This window comes from Corapipo altera, unplaced genomic scaffold (assembly GCF_003945725.1).
Source record: "Corapipo altera isolate COAL_440 unplaced genomic scaffold, ASM394572v1 46, whole genome shotgun sequence".
Taxonomy (NCBI): domain Eukaryota; kingdom Metazoa; phylum Chordata; class Aves; order Passeriformes; family Pipridae; genus Corapipo; species Corapipo altera.
In genome coordinates, this window is record NW_020884883.1 from 5,121,427 (window position 1) to 5,134,815 (window position 13,389).

Sequence of the window (13,389 nt, forward strand, 5' to 3'; positions counted from 1 at the left end):
ATATTGACCATTTTGATGGAGACATACTTTTACTGGCTTACTGGCAAATAAGGAGATGGCAGAAAAGAGAGAAAACTCATTAAGTGGAATGAGAAAGGAACCACATCCCTCCACCTGGCTCACCAGGCAAAGGCTGGTAAAGACTCATCTAATACATTTACTCTTTATCATTTTTCAGATTACTTCTCAGGTGGTACCTGAAATCCCTTCAAGTAGTAGTGTCTGGCATAGATTTGAAAAATAACATCATACTATCCACCACCATCAAGGAAAACCTGTTCTTATTTTCCCTCCTCACTTTCTTTTCCTTGTCAGCCCACAGAAATGGTTTTAAAAAAAAAAAAAAAAGCTCTAAAGTTAGTAAGTAGCCTGGGTTAGAAATGCTAGTGATAACACAGATCTGTTCTCAAGCCACACTGTCAATTTGCAATCCTCCTGGAAACTATGCTAAGGTACATGAAAAATAAGGAGGTGATTGGTGACAGCCAACACTGCTTCACTAAAGGCAAATTATTCCTGACAAATTTGGTGGCCTTCTATGATGGAGTTACAGTGTTGGTGGATGAGGGAAGAGCAACTGATGTCATCTACCTGGACTTGTGCAAAGACTGCGACATGGATTTAATGGATGGATCACTCAGCGATAAGGAATTGGCTGGATGTTCACGCTCAAAAGAGTTGTAGCCAACAGCTCAATATCCAAGTGGAGATCAGTGACGAGTGTTGTTCTTCAGGGGTCGATATCGGTATCAACAAATATCTTTGTCGGTGACACGGACAGTGGGATCAAGTCCACCCTCAGCAACTCTGCTGATGACACCAAGCTGAGTGATGCAGTGGACACGCTGGAGGGAAGGGATGCCACCCTGACCAACCTTGACAGGCTTGAGGTGGGCCAGAGAAGTTCAACAAGGCCAATTGCCCCCTGGATTGGGGCAATCCCAAGTACAAATACAGACTGGGCAGAGAATGGATTGTGAACAGCCCTGAGGAAAAGAACTTGGCAGTGCCGGTAGATGAAAAGCTGGACATGACGCAGCAGTGTGCACGCTGACAGCCCAGCCAACCACATCCTGGGCTGCACCAAAAGAAGCGTGGCCACCGGGTCAAAGGAGGTGATTCTGTCCCTCTACATCACTCTCGGGAGACCCCATCTGCAGTTGTGCATCCAGCTCTGAGGCCCCCACCATAAGAAGAACCTGGAGCAGTTGGAGCAAGTCCAAAGGAGTGCCATGAAGAGGACTGGAAGGTTGGATCACTCCCCCTATGAAGATGGGCTGAGAGAGTTGGGGTTATTCAGCCTAGAGAAAAGACAGTTCTAGGGAGACCTTAGAGCACCTCTCAGTACTTGAAGGGAGCCTAAAAGAGAGCTGGAGAGGGACTTTGCTCAAGACCATGTAATGACAGGACAAGGAGGAATGGCTTCAAACTCAGAACAGGTTTAGATTAGATATTACAAAGAAATTCTTTACTGTGAGGGTGGTGAGGCACTGCAACAGCTTGCCCAGAGAAGTTGTAAACGCCCCATCCCTGGAAGTGTTCAGGGCCAGGTTGGATGGGGATTTGAGCAAGCTGGGCAGGTGTCCCTGCCCATGGCAGGGAGGTTGGAGCTAGATGGTTTTTAACATCCCTTCCAACCTAAACCATTCCATGATTCTCCGAAGATCTAAAAAAGGGCAAAAAGGGCACAGGCATCAGGATAACAGTGTACTGCAAAGCAGTGTGCAGCTCATTTATATGCAAAGCTAACTGTAATTTGGATATGCATATCACAAGACAGAAGAAGTTGCACAATGTTACACAAGCAATGAAGCGTATCCAAAACTATTTTCTACCTCTCTGCCATACAGTGACAAATAAGGAATCTCTACAACTGTAAATGATCCTCAAGTGATCACAGCTATTTTGTTGAAAACAATTTTTTAACCATCTAGGCCTAAATGCAGTTGTCTAACATTGAAAGAATCCCCTTCTTCTCATGTCTTCTAACCAGACATATGAGGTTTTCAAGCAGTGCCTGTTGAGTGCTTGGAAAAACAAGCCATTTAGGCAAAATTTGGAGATTCACAGATCTCAGTGCCACTGAACTAGGTAAACCTGTCAGAGATGGTACCACGTAAATCTTTTCCAATTTCAGCTCCAGAAAAATTTTGCCCTATGAGGCTATTTTATTAATTCTCATTAACTTAAAATGAGATCTTTGGCAAATCAGAGAATAGTAAAGTCTGAGTTTAACTGGGTCATTTGATTTAAACACAAGAATTTTGAATTTAATTGTAGTTTATTTTGTAACATAAATAAAAAAGTACTAAAAGCCATTTCTAATAGAAAATCAAACTATTTCACTTGAAAGGAGAAATACTGACGTATTTTTTCCATTACTGTCCTACTTTCAGTTTTTCATAGTAAGAACTTCAAATTTGAAGTTTGCCGGTTTTAGTGAATATGCAGTTTATGTTGTCTCAAATCTTCAGATGCTTAGGCCTTAATTCTGTAAGCATTTAAGTGGATAGACCTATGAAATATGAATACCCAGGCCAGGAAATCATAGAAGAATCAGGATTTTATTCTGCTATGCTCTGTCTATAAACAGACATCTTGTTTTCTAAAGCGTAAGATTCCTCCCAATGTTTCCAGCAGACATCTGCAATTATTAATATATAATTAGTTGGTTCTCAAGATTTGCAGCAATGCATTCAAACTTATCTATTGTCTTGTATGATGCATATAAAAATGTAAGTAGTTAAAGCAAATTGTATGTTCTTCATTTGCACTGATTTTCTTAATTATGTGAGTAAAATCTCTGTGCACAGTTTAAGGCAAGCAAAGCAGTTTCAAGGAAGATGAAGGAAAGGAGGCTGGTTGTATTTAAAAGACTATTTTCCAGAAGCAGTCAGGATCTTACCAGAAATGATTATGGATGTATCAGTTACACACTGCTTAGTAAAGAGAAAGGTTAATTAATACTGATATCCTATGCCTTTCAATTTGATACTGTTTTGATCATTAGTGTTCCAGGTTACCTGTAAACAGGGGCAGTAACCTGCCTCTAGAGAGAATGGTAAAATATTTCTTGGCTTATGTCATGGGTGTGACACCTCTTGGGGAATGTTGTTTTTAAGCTTACCATAGCCAAGGTACTGGCTGATCAAGAAACTACTTACAGCAATGACATGCCAAACTCAAATCTAGTATTCAGACCTTTGGGCAGAATTATAAAGTCATCAAGAATTCAATTGATAAAGCATGGGTTAATAATTATATCTTAAATGGAATTGCTTTGAAAGCCATACTGGAAAAGTAAGTTAACAGCTGAAAAACCTAGAAACTAACACAAAATGGTTTCTTCCCCTGAAGAAATTCTCAATTACTTCAGTGGAACAGGATTAGGCCACTGGCTCTGTAAACACAGCCATGCAAATGTATTGTCTCCTTGTACTAATACAGTTGTCTGGTAAATTCTTTTTTTTGTTACCATGGTTCTAACATTTTGATGTTTCAGCAGAAAAATAACAGTATGAGTGAACACTGAGACATTTTTTAGCCATTTTTGGGTTACAGTTACCAGTGAGGTCAAAATTTCTTCTTTAAAAGCATTAAGCTATGATCTGAAATCTGTAATTCTTATATATGAAAACTCAGAATATGTATCAACAAAAAAATTGTCAGGAAAGCTACTGATTTTGCTTTCTCTGTTTTTAGTCCTAAACTTTTGTTTTCTCTTCATCTCTTAGCTGGTAAAAATGAGGAACAGGTGGAATCTCCTGACTTACATCCTTACATCAAAATACTACAGATAACTAAGAAAAGGCCTCTTTTCTCCCAGAACAAATATCTTTAACGTCCAGTTTACAGTAGAAACCTTTCTCAGCAAGCAGCTGTGCCACTCCACAGCTTTTGGGAACACAGGTTGTCTAGAAATCATGTTATCTTGAATCACAAAATCATACATTATCTCAAGTAGGAAGGAACTCATAAGGATGGAGTCCAAATCCCTGTTCCTTGCAGGACTACCGAAAACTAAATCACAAGCCTAAGAGCAGCATCCTGATGTTCCTTGAACTCCATACAGGCACTTAGGAAGGTCCATACAAATAAAGTTTTCTTCATAAATGGCTCTGTTAGACAGGAGGATTTTGGAATTCAGAATAGTTTATACAATTTGCAGACAATTTGGTGGAGAAATGCACTGTGGGACCTCAAAACTCTGCTTAAGGAATTGTAAGAGTTTAAGCCTGGCTTCCCCCAATTCCTGTTTTCTTTGTTGAGGTTTTTAGAGAGCCCCTGGTTCTTTCTTCATTTCCTTATTTTAATACTTCCATATTTTCATATTCAAACTATAAAACCACTAGAAACATATATGGAACAAACCAGTGGAGTTCTTATGTCTCTTTCATATTGTAATACCTGTTTTCCCTGAACATCCAGAGCTTCAACTTTATCAGAAGATTTTTCAAGACACATACAAAATTGAGGAAAAGTAGAAGATGGAGGCAGAAAACTAAATTTGCCCTGAAATAGAAGCATTCCACAACTGGTTTAAACACACCAAGACTCATGATATTTAGTCCTTGATGCAACTATAGCATGGTCAGATATAGCAGAAGCAAAGCTTTTAGATACAGGACATTGCAACTCCCGTTCTTAATTGTGTGCTGAGTTTGTATCAACCTTTCATTGGAAACACCTCTAAATCAAAAGCATTTACACACTGAGAATTAGTGGCATATGGGCTCTTGGAACCTGTAAACCCTGACTGTTTAGCAGTGGTTAGCAACCTGGTGTTGACAAATCTTACATATTATAAAAAGGTGTAATTATATATATATATATATATATATCTCATGTATGTTACTATAAAGGTGTGACTCTTGTAAAGCACAGGAAAGTAAACAAATTAGCTAGCAAGGTATCCCATTTACACCTCTCTTAACTTCCTCATACATAAACACAAGTGAGACATTCAAGTAGTTACATGAAGTGAAGGGAGCTCCCTAACTTCTGTGAAATTATGAAATCTATGTAGAACTCACATTTTTAGGAATCCTTTTGCAATATAGTAATGCAAGGACACTTTTCTAGACCACAGTATTTATAAAGATAGCTACTTCATTAACTGTAATTCTCAAAAAGCTGCTCTATCTTTTCTTTCCTAGTTCCTGAAGTGATTCACCTAGCATCTGGAAACAAAGATACATGTATTGCTCAGTGGCTTCTGATGTATATTTGGTAAATTAAAAACATCTCTGAAACCAAAAATGAAGATGCTTTCACTGAGTAGAAAGACTTGTAATTCTGAATACAAAAGTGCAATTATAGGAGTCAATCTGAATACAATTCCTGGAAACCTCAGAAGCATACTCTGATATGTGTTATTGGCAGTACTGCTTTGAATCTGCTTGTTCTGCTCTTTGAGTAAGCTGTACTTATGATTGCTAAAAAAAAATGAATTTCAAGTTAACCACATTTTACTGAATTTGGCAAGAAGCACAGGTAAAAGAAAAGAGTGTTCCATACAGTTTTTCAAACAGAACAAATACATCACAGTTTTTGACAAATAAAAATTTATTAGCCGTAACAAACAACATATAAAATGACAAATAAAACGTTCAGGGTGCCTGAGTCATTAACATATGTGCACTCTCGTCATATGCCCTTATTTTCCACTGGAGTTGGCTAGAATTAACATTGTGGCAATCTGTGCTGGCTCTTGGGCAGGTAGGAGATAAAGAAAGAAGGTATATGGGATGAGACCAACTCTGCAGAGCTGCCTGTGAAGCACAGTGATGGCTGCAGTGAAATCACTGGGTGTTTTGTCCCATACTGCTTTGCAGTGCCTGCATTTGCTAAATCAGGATGCTCAATCTTCAAAGTAAACTATTCAAGTGTGCCTTCTCTCCATCATATTGTGTCACAAAGGCCAAACAGACCTATGGAAAAGATCTACCCTTTTCTTTCTTTTCTTTCTTCTAATCATCATCTGCTTCTTCTCAGTCAAGGTCACTGATAAGCAACAACAGAACAAAAAAGGCAGTGTTAGATTGGACAGGTCATAGACAAAAATCTCCATCCTTTTCCCACATACATCTTTTTCATAAAATATGAAATGGGTCAACCTTGTAGTGGGTAGTTCAGAAAGTCTGTCAATGATGGCTACTTAAAGTCTAGCACCTTTTGAAGAGTTGGCATAGAGAGAGTGTGGACTACCAGATATACCAACTGCAGAAACATGGCAGTAACTCTGACTGAACGGGCAGTGATCTGTTCATAAAGTGCAGAGACCCCTGAGAAAGTTCTTCAGAGCTCCTGGAGTTTGCCCAGACATGTTACCAGCCTTTCTGCAATGAGCACTTCTCCAGAGCTGATAAAGGTGAGGCAGTAACACACTGTAAAAGAAGAAGAGGCCTTCCTCACTCTCAACATCTAAAGAATGCTTGCTGAAAAATGCTGACGATGTCCTGAAGATAAAAGGGGATGTTCATGCAAAGATCAACCTGAAAATCCATGAATGGAAACAGATAGCTGCTGTTTAATTCAGTGAGTAGCTTCTGTGAGCCAACATCAAAATGTCTTCGTTTTCCTAAATAAAAAAAAATGTTTTGAATTTGGTTTACTCTCAGAAAGCAAGGGACTGCATGTATGGAAGTTCTACTACATGGCTACATTTTATTCAAGAAAATACAGTTTCAGCAACCACTTACAAGACTGCTTTTTACAGTCTTGTTTCCCATCTGGTTTAATGGCATACTAAGGTGTCTGCTTCATGGCCATTGTTTTTGCCTCTCCATACAAAGAACTGATATTCAGTCACAGAAATTCTACATGCCTACCACACATTTATGTATATTTAGAACACATTTATGAATATTGTGTGTGGTCTATTCCATCTTTTGGGGTTTTTACTTATAATTGACAGTACCTGTAAGACAGTAAAAATAAACTGGCAATTTGAAAGACATTTTCTTTGTTTCCTTTCCTCTTACAGCTAGACAATATTCTAAGAGAGGGACGGAAGAACTGAAGAGAAAGAATGAGTTCTTAGAGCTGCAAAAGAAAGTTTGTAAAAAACCCCAAAAAACTAGCAGAAGTAGCATATAAAAGTAAACCTACCTGAGTTTTCTTTGTTTTTCCAGCTGGTTTTTGGGTTCATGAAGTACTCCTGACTTCCATTCAAGTAGACCTCCTGACTCCTCTGTGTAATCCTTCTCAACAAGCTTGTTGTCCATATCCACTTCTGAGGCTGTTCTCTTTATTGAGGTCAAATGTCCAATGGTCATAGAGTTCTAATTTTCCTTAGCATCCAAATTCTGTATATTGGTTTACAGAACCTCAGTTTTTCCACTAGCAGGTTCCTTTTAACTCAATGTTTGATTCTTTTTCCCTGTTGTGATATTGTTACTCATTCCTCTCATCACAACCTCTCCATGTTATACTTGCAATGTCCAAAAATCACCTTAGTTTTTGTGAGAATGCTGCAGCCTGGCCTGCGCCCACTATCCCTGAGGACTGAAGTAGGCTATTTTCCTGGAATATGGAGGTCCAATAACTCCACACAGAGTAAAGCCCTTAAGGTCAAGTAGATCCAAACATGCAGCATATTTTAAAAGGTTGAGGAAAATGTTTATTCATCACTGGAAGTGATGAGATCTGGAGTCTGATGAAAACTGGAGTTTGAGATTGGGTGCAGGTTGATCACAGCCAAAGGATCAGAGGATTGTGAAATTCTTGACGAACTTAGTAATTTTTTTTCTCTTAGTAAATAAGTAACACATCAACTGTGCAGGCATCTCACCACTGCTGGAACAGACAGCTTTTCCTATGTGTGAGGATAGCTTAACTTGACCTGCGTAAACTCTGGGTGTTTCCTAGCAAGACCCGGAATGGACTTTGTGCTTGCACGTGCTGAAAAAACACAAGCATTACTTTTTAGTGTCAACTCTAAGCCCAAGGAATTTGTTTTTGTGGATTTTTAAATCAAACTATGCATAACCAAGACACGGCAGAAATATCATTCTGAATGCATAACAACTTGTTTTAGACATACCAAGAGCACTATAAAGATATACGGAAAATAAAAAGCCCCGCACTTAACCTCACCATTTTCCATGACATAACAGTATTATTTCTTCCTAAATATGCATATACCCAAAAACAAGCCTGAATATTTATGGACAGGACATGACAGCCACAATGTATGCAAGTTGTTATAAACACAGTCTCATATTTAAACATAGGCCTTTTCCTCTTCAGACAACAGAGGAATTGCTAGTATTTCTGAAAATGTTACTAAAACAAATCACCAGTGCTGAAAACTAATGCACTGGATTTAACAACTAATTCTGAAGAAGGAGATAAGAAATAAAAGGATGAGCCACCAATTCATAGTATCACAAGAGGTTTGGGAAACCCCTTTCAAGAGTATTCCTTATGTGAGAGAATGCCCTGCTGCAGCACTGGAAGGAATGCCAGAACATCTACTCCCTACAGTTTATCCTCATAACAAACCTTGGAGATCCTATCTTTCTGCATTTTGACTATTTCATTTGAGTCAAGGCACTGTTCAGAAAGTGACAAAGACAGACTAGGTTAAACGCTGTAACATGGTACTTATTCACACCACATTAGGCAGAGGAACACTAAAATTAGGCATAAAATTTTATTCCCTTGGTAATATCCTCCAGTATTGGCTAGAGACAGGAGGAGAAAAGGGGATTTCCCTTGGAAAAATAAAGCAAGCTATTGATATGTAATATAAATATTGAAGTACTACATCTTTCAAGTAAGTATCACTGTTTCTATGGGGGGGGGGGGGGAACGACAGGACACGGGGGAAACGACATCACCAGAGAGCCTGGAAAAAATTAGCCATTCAGTGAGCAGTCTAAAGGCTTTTCTTGCTTTGTTACTATACTCTCCATTACATTCTGTCTGTAAGCAATCTTATTAATTATAAAAACACGAGAGAGTAAGGAGATGTTTTCTTTTGATTTTACTGGAGCCCCATTAGAAATGTATTTGGCCTGTCACTTTATAAAATGATATTACAAGTTTGTTCCAAAGCCCTATTTCCCCCCTTTGCTTTCTTTCCATTGGGGTTTGCAGCAGGCCCATGAAAAGTAGGAACAAAACAGCAGCCTTCTTAAAACCTATCATGAAAATAATACTTTTTTTTTTTTAATTGCTGCTTTGCTCTGATTCTCTTCACCACTACACCAAGCAATGGACAGCACTTGCCGGATTCAGACTGAACCGGCTGCAGTCATGCCAGATGAACACACATCTGTAATACAGCATGCCCTTTTTAATCAACTTCCTGATGAAAAATGCCATGCTGACAAAAGGTATGAGAAATGCAGACCTTTAATACTTCACAAAATAACAGACCCCAGTGTTGGTTTGGTTGGAAATCTGTGACCTTACAGATGGCTATCAGTTTGCCTGGTGCAGAGCTGCAATCAATTTGCTTATGATAGACCCTCAAGAAATATAAAATTTATCGTGAAGGAAACTGGTTTCTGAAACCAACTGCTCAGATGCATTAGGCAGGTGCGAGTTTCAGCAAACCAAAGGGTCTGCTGGCAGACACAACATTGATTTCTTATTGTTTACAACCTACCAGACAGTTCTATACCGACCTGATTGGATGGATCTCTGTGGAGTACCCTGCAGCCCTGGTTATTTCCACAACCAAGTTGGCCAGTTTCCTTACTAAGTGACTGTGTTCCACATCTGCAGCTTCAGTGCAAACATATTGAAGTAGAATATACACACTGCAAATCTGATCGAGATCAGATTTTAAATCCTATCTAATGTTTACTGTTTTCATGACCAGAAGTTTGATCCCTTTTAAGGAATCAAAAATCCTATTATGATTTTTGTCTGTCTGTCTCCACATCTCACCCCCCCCCCTCCCAACACAAGACATTCCCCCTTCATTTCAGTTTCATTGCATTTTGCTGCTTTTTCTTCTATGGTTAAAATAGGCAGAGTACTTCTAATCAAAGCAAAATACTATGAAGGAGTCTAAAGAGGTAATCTTTGTCAACAACCTACAAAAGCTTTGATTTGCTCTTCCTGTGACTTTTTCATCTAGGATATGTGTAGAAGATGATACTATTTGGTTTGCACCCATTTTCATTCCATAGAAATCTGGCTGCTCTTTTGTTTAAAACCTCATTGATAATCTTATTAGCATTTCTCATCATTATTGCGACAAAGAAAAGGTCAGCAAGTAATCCACAGCCATAAACTTTTCCGGTACTATACTATCAAGAACTTCACATCTTTACTGAAAGTTGATCAACATGATGCAAATGTTTATCAAGCTCAGCCAAAGTGGTATTAAATTCAGTATTTCCATGAGGATATTCAGTGTTGTACACCTATTCAATATTAAAGTACTTTTCCATCACTGAATTTCTCAACAAAACAATTACTGTTCTCAGAGTTGATCAAGAAATAGATTCTATCACAGACAACTTTGTTTTATAAATGTGTGATGCACTTAGAAAGAAATGCCCATGCTGATTTCCTGTGGAAATGCTGATGGATGAGAATTATATTTTCATTCTTTTGGAGTCCACATAAAAGCCAGACCAGCACAGAACAGTTTTAAAAACAGTACCTTTTCTGACATTCATATGGCAAAGTTTCTATGCCTAGTTAATAAGCTGCTGCATATGTGTATGTATGTACGTGTATGTAATCAAAATACTCCTTTGCATATCTTATTCGCCTCTTCAACACAAAAATTAAACAAAATAGAAAAGAACAGGAAAAAAAGAGACCCTCAAAATAGTCCTTAACAAATCTGAAAAAATAATACACCTCTGGTTACACTGAAGTAGCGCCTCTTCTTTCTTAATTGTCTTTGTCTCCAAACACACAGTTGCTCAATTCTATAATATGTAAGATCCGAGACTACAGAGTAAAACAACAAAGTCACACTATGAACTAAGAACTATTACAATAAAACTGATGTCCTTTTTGAAAATGTGGCATATAACTTAGTATTTGAATCTAAAACTAAGAAACCACTGCAAATGTTTAGCATTGCCCTTGTTGGTGAAAATACAGGGGGGAGAGAGGGGGAAGAACATTCACTCTCCAGAAAGTTCAAGCTGTAAAATACATACAAAATTGAATCTATTGTTAGATTAGTTTAAAATGTACCTAATTCTACATTTACTCATTGTAATCATTTACTCTCTCTTTGTTTCTCTTGATAAATCAATGTAGCTTTTAGAAAAACATGATCATTACTTTTTTCCCCAGTGAAAAATCCTGTTTCATTACATACAGTCTTGCATCACTCTGTATTTCTAATGTTCGAAGTGTTATGCTACCATCTCAATTGTTTTTAAATGCCTCATACTGCAAACATATTCACTAGACTACAACACACCAACCAAGTTTAACCTTATCATACCAAACTTGATCAACCTTAATAAATCATCAGGAGTACCTGCTAACTGCCTACTAAGGGTTAACAGTTTCTCCCAATATTTTTCTTTTTTTTTTTGCAAAGTGACATGACAAAGACTTTTATTTATTTGGCAATTTTTGAGAATAAACTATCACACAAAACTGAAATGACAATTAAAAAAAAAAGCAGAGAAAGGTAAAAACTAAACATCGTTTGGAACTGTAGCTGTTGTTCTCCAAAACAACATAATTAAGGGTAAAAACCCCCCACACCACTCAAATTAAAGCAAATAATTTATTAAACTGTTCCACAATAGTCACAAGAACTATGTAAAGACAATTAACAAATAAAAATTTCTACTTAACCCCAACCTTAACTGCAGCTTCAAAATTAGGTCAGTTAAAATGAAAATCACCATTTTTAAGGAGATAAGGAATCATTAAAATTGGATAAAAATATTCCTAAATGACTACACAAAAAAAGCAAATGTAACCAAACGTTAAAGTCCCCCATATTTTATCCACAGTATCAGAATTATATAAGAAATGCCTATCAATAGATGCTCCATTCGAGAAGTGGAATTCCAGTCTGACTCAGTGTTATTATCTGGCAAAAAAATATGTAATTCACAGATAGCTTGTTTATTTTCTTCTTTTGTTTTCTCCTCTCAAAAAAGAAGCCTTTGTAAGGACACATATATAAGGGAGATATTTGGAACTGAGAGAATCACTAGTAATTTGTCAATCAACAACTTAGGTTTTAGCATTACTGGTGAGTTTGTGTTAAATAAGCATTTTTTTCCTTTCAGCCAAAATGCATACCACACCAATCAAAGCTAATCACAGCTGGGCTTTCATTGAAACAGTAGTTGCTAATTTTACAGATCTGCCCACATTGTTCTAGAAAATAGGAGGCAGAAATCTGACATTTCCAGCTATCGTTATTAAAACAACAATCACTGAGAGCTCGATCCCGTTCTCACTGGAAGCAATGTCAAACTCCCCGTTGACTTCAGGGAGAGCAGGATCGGGCCCCCTGAGGTGCTCAGCCTCCTCCAGCTCTATGCTCAGGAGTATGTGTTGAGGAACTGGGCTGGGAGAAGTACAAACCCCAGCTATTCCTTTGTTAAGTGCCCAAAGAGTTGAACTTTCCATCACTTTGTCAACAACAGCAAAGTGCACTGCAAACAACAGTGATAAAAGGACATATTTACCTTGAGGGAATAGCAAAGGGAAAGCCGCAGAAGTGCAAAACAAAGTAGTCCAAAGGAATTATCTATGCATGCAGTCCAAACGTGCACCTTCAAGTAGGCCACAGTCTGTCAAGCAGTCATCTCAGCACCAGCCACCCTGCCTTCCATCTTACGAGATTCACCCAGAAAACTGACAAACCTGCTCCACGACAACAAAACTCTCCTAATGCTTTTGAACGCCCACCATTTGTTCTCCATTCATCCAATCAACTTTCCACTGCACATCTTCTCCTGCCACTGAGGCTCAGAGGCAGGATCCCTTCTCATCTGTATGCTAATTATTTTGCCACATGGACAAAAGTAATAATGCTTTCAGACAGGAAACCAACGGGCCTGAAGTCGAAGGCAGAAATTAATAAGTTTCCACCACTGAAGGCTGAGAAGATGGGCATGCGTGTAGCTCTGTGGCTGATGGATCAGCTGTAACCTCCATTTAAGAGCAGCAGAGAGGCGACGGGCTGGAGGAAGCCTAGGTAGCGTAGCATGCATCAAGCCCGAGTTCCCCTAGAGACCACATTACTGCAGCAGAACAGCATCCGTAGCAGATTGCTGACTTACCCCGGCTCAGCCCGCATCCTTTAAGCAGCGCGGCGCGCATCCATCCCGCCGGCCCCGCGGCGCGGTGCAGTGCCCGGCGCGGCCGCGCAGGCCCGGCCCCCGCGGCGCGGCGGGAGGCGGGCAGGGCTGGGGCAGGGCTGGGGCAGGGCTGGGG

The 13,389-nt window shown here is 38.9% G+C and overlaps 1 protein-coding gene across 14 annotated transcripts in view; it reads right to left on the bottom strand.

Annotated features, from left to right (window-relative positions):
* Window positions 1-13,389, bottom strand: part of MYT1L (myelin transcription factor 1 like) — a 326,870-nt gene that overhangs the window by 282,703 nt on the left and 30,778 nt on the right. For 5 of the 14 annotated variants that reach the window (XM_027640988.1, XM_027640991.1, XM_027640992.1 and 2 more), the window contains exon 1: window positions 12,639-13,211. The exons of 4 other annotated variants lie outside the window; for them this stretch is intronic. The gene's annotated coding sequence lies outside the window, so the exon portion shown is untranslated. Of the gene's footprint in view, window positions 1-12,638; window positions 13,212-13,389 lie in introns of those variants that run through there. 5 more of the 14 variants (XM_027641005.1, XM_027641006.1, XM_027641004.1 and 2 more) reach the window with 2 other exon arrangements.